This window comes from Calypte anna, chromosome 9 (assembly GCF_003957555.1).
Source record: "Calypte anna isolate BGI_N300 chromosome 9, bCalAnn1_v1.p, whole genome shotgun sequence".
Lineage (NCBI taxonomy): Eukaryota > Metazoa > Chordata > Aves > Apodiformes > Trochilidae > Calypte > Calypte anna.
In genome coordinates, this window is record NC_044255.1 from 1455183 (window position 1) to 1459114 (window position 3932).

The window sequence follows — 3932 nt, forward strand, 5'->3', positions numbered from 1 at the left end:
ATGTATCTTGTGCAGGTACCTTGTAGCTAAAACATCAGAGTAAAACGAGTGTAGTAAATTCAAATTTGTGCAAATAGTTAAAATAACTTATTCTCTCTTCCAAAAGCAGTTCTGTAGAAATACTTCTGAGCAGTCACTGTCTAAACTGCCTCCACAAAGGTATGTTGGCTGTTCCTATGGAAGAAAGAAGTACTTCAGAGTATCAGGGAGCTTCTTTCAGGTGATACAAGAGAACCTTGGGTCACACAAGATTTCCTTTATTGGCTTTCTTGTAGTGTATGTCTTCAAGTTCAGTTATTAGTGCAATCACTTTTGTGGGGCAGCTGTTCTGTCTAGGTAGCTGGTGAGTCTTGAGCAGTTTTAGGCTCTCTGAGTAGTGTTTTAGCATAGCTAATAAACTTCTATTAGTTCTTAGAGAAATGTGCATTCCAGCTACCACTCTACTTTCAAGACAGGCTGTAGAAATCAGCCAACTCTATAACAGTTAAATGGGAAGCTAAGCAAATCCACCTTGTTAAATATAATGGCTAAGAAGAAGTGGCCAGCTAAATTCTAGATACTTTTTTCCTGTGGAAAGGCTGCTGTTTCTGTAGTGATAGGGAAGCTGTCTCTGCTGAAGTGCAGGATAAACTGAAACATTGCCCCAGTGTTGCTTAAAACAGATAAGTCCTGAGCAATAATTACTGAGGTACAGAACAGCTTTTTGCCCTTGCACCTAGGTCTGTTAATCCTGAGATGCTTCTGTTGAGTCTTGTTTCAAAGCTGAGAAGTGTAAAGAAGAGCTGGGAGACTTCTGTGACTGTGCAGTTGGCATGTACAGGAGTGAGGTAAATATATACCAGTGAGGTATATATACCTCAAAATACCAGTGAGGTATTTTGAATCAGTTTGTCAGTTGTGTGAATTTCTGACGTTTGAACACTGCTGGGAGGATTTATTTTGATTCTTTGAAAGCTAAGGTAATATGTCAGAGAGCTGAAGCTTGGAGCTGTGTAGATTTCTCTGGAAACAGATGCTTGTGTGAGAACAAAAGATGTGGTAGGTCAGCTGGCCTGGAAGAGGTGGTGTTGCCCAACTACCAGACATAATGGGCTCTTTGTGGCAGAGGACTTAGGGGTTAGGCTGCCTTTATTTACATCAAAAATCAAGTGGTGCTATGAGTGTCAGTGGATTCAAGCCCTGGCTGTGTACTTTGGCAGGAACAATCTGCATTGGGCCATGCTGCAGGCTGAACTAGATGAAGATGATGGTGGGTGTTGATATGTCAGGATTCACTTGCATTTTAAGCCAAAAAGCTACTAGACTCCAAAGGGCATTAGAATCCAGAATATGTTGGTTACTCTTATTTTGGATCTGGCTTTGTCTACCTTTTCATGGGCCTTTTCTGGAAGTTTTGCAGAAGAGTCTTTGCTGGGGTACTGGGCCACTGAAGAATAAACAAACCTCTCTTTTGTGGGGATTCCAAAACTTGTCTTGCTTTCAGTGCAGGATTTAGCACTTGTGACACTGATTTAATTCATCCCTTGCTAGATGCTGCATAGATTATTATTTTTTGTGTGTGTGTGTAGGCTTATTTCTAAGCTATTGAGAGAAAATCAGCTTGTACTGGAAAAAAAGTTGCAAAGCTCTCTGCTTTGGAAGCCTTCACCTTTGTATATTAGGAAGGAAAATGAGGGTTGAGAGGGAGAATGCTCTGCATTCACTTTCAGACTTCTTCCTACCTGGCTCTGGAAGAGAATGGAAGCCTCTTCCTTGCAGCATAAGGCAGAACAGGAGTTACACTGCTAGAACTGTCTTAAAACCCTGGTGTGGTAGGTAGGGAGGATCTGGGGTTGTGAGTTAAGCTGGGAGATTGATGTAGATGTGGGATGAATACCCTGTTTTTCAAACCAGATGTTCTGAAGCTGACACCAGTGATACTGAGGTGTTAACTCCTTTGCAGCTCGTGCTCCTGAGCTTCAGCTCTCTTAGTTCTGCTCAGCCAACGTGCCCCCTGCTCAGCATCCAGCTTCCCTGTGAATACATCCTCTGCCTCTGCACACACCAGTTTTGCCACTAGATAATATATTCTTTACTACATACTGTTAAACCTGAGGAATCTATTTTCTAAAATTGATTCTACTTAAAGATAGTGCCAGTTCAGATACCACAAGACAGTTCCAGCTGCTAAATCAGTAGTCATAGTCGTATGTTCTTGGTGTCCAATGAGTAATGCCACAAACCAATAAAAAGAGATGGTGGGTTTGTTTATAAACAACTGTTTTGAACGCACATGCTCTCAGAAAACTGAACATACTTCAGCTCTGTCAGTTCAAGTGTACAATTACTGAGAAGGCTTGAGTTGAAGCATTACAAATCTCACCTGTATAACCCTCCTTCACTGGGGCAGGGAGGGGGGAGCAAAGGGTACTAATAAATGCTGACTCTTTACTGGTTGTATTTCTGTACCCTGTATACGTGCTTGATAAATCTGTCCCTTGCTCCTTCTTGTCTGTTTTTTAAACTTTGATTACATGTACAATAAAATATTTCTTGGTACTCAGTCTGGTTGGATGAGCCATCTTTTCTTCCACTCTGAATGCAGCACAGCCATCGGATGCCCTGGTTCACACAGAATCACACAGAATCACAGAATCCTAGGGGTTGGAAGGGACCTCGAAAGATCATCTAGTCCAACCCCCCCTGCCAGAGTGGCCCATACCCAAATTCTGGGCTGGGGGGAGAGTTTGTCACATGTGCTGTGTTGGAGATGAGTGAGCTGCAGCACTGGGGTTAAAGACCCACAAAAGAAGAGGTGAACTGAGCAACGAAGAACTTCGGCGTGGTCCCATCTAGGGGGGGTACAACTCTATCCTGTGTCCTGCTTGCCAGCTCCTGAAGACACCTCTGCTTCGTCGGATTCCCCGTCAGTGGTCTACAAAAGTTCTGAAAACACAGTATCAGGGGAACATCCCCTCCCTGAGATCCTTGGACACATCATATCTGTGCTTTTTCTCCCTCCTCTCACTCTCTGCTCTCTCTCTGTTTCTCTCTCCCAGCATTTTCTTATTTTCTCTCTCTTCCTCCTCTCTGATTCCTTTCTGCTTCATCTCTCTCATTGTCTCTTTCTCTACATCTTTCGCTCATTCTCTCTCTGTCGCTCTCTATTTCTCTCACTCGTATCTGTGCTTTCTTCCTGCTCTCTGTGCTCTCCTTTCTCAGCCTTTTCTCTCTACCTGCTTCCCTCTTCTCTTCTCTTCTCTTCTCTTCCTCTCTTCTCTTCTCTCTTCTCTTCTCTTCTCTTTCTTCTCTTCTCTTCCTTCTTCTTCTTCTCTTCTCTTCTCTTCTCTTCTCTTCTCTTCTCTTCTTCTCTTCTCTTCCTTCTTCTCTCTCCCTTTCTCTTTTCTTCTCTTTCTTCTTCCTTTCTTTCCCTTTCTTTCTTTCCTTTCTTTCTTTCTTCTTTCTTTCTTCTTTCTTTCTTTCTTTCTTTCTTCTCTTTCTTCTTTCTTTCTTTCTTTCTTTCTTTCTTTCTTTCTTTTCTTTCTTTCTTTCTTTCTTTCTTTCTTTCTCTTTCTTTTCTTCTTTTATTTCTTTCTCTCTTTCTCTTTCTTTCTTTTTATTTCTTCTCTTTTTCTTTCTTTCTCTCTTTCTCTCCCTCTTTCGTTTTCTTTCCTTCTCTTCCTCTCTTTCTCTTTTTCTCTCTTCCTTCTCTTTCCTTCTCTTTCCTTCTCTTTCTTTCTCTCTCTATTTCTCTTTCTCTCCCTCTTTCTCTCCTTTCTTTCTTTCTCTTTCTCTCATTTCTCTCCTTTCTTTCTCTTCTTTCTCTTTCTCTCCTTTCTCTCTTTCTCTTCTCTCCTTTCTCTCTTATCCTTTCTCTTTTCTTCTCTCTTCTCTTTCTCTCCTTTTCTCTGTTTCTCATTCTCTCCTTCTCTCTTTTATCCTTCTCTTCTTCC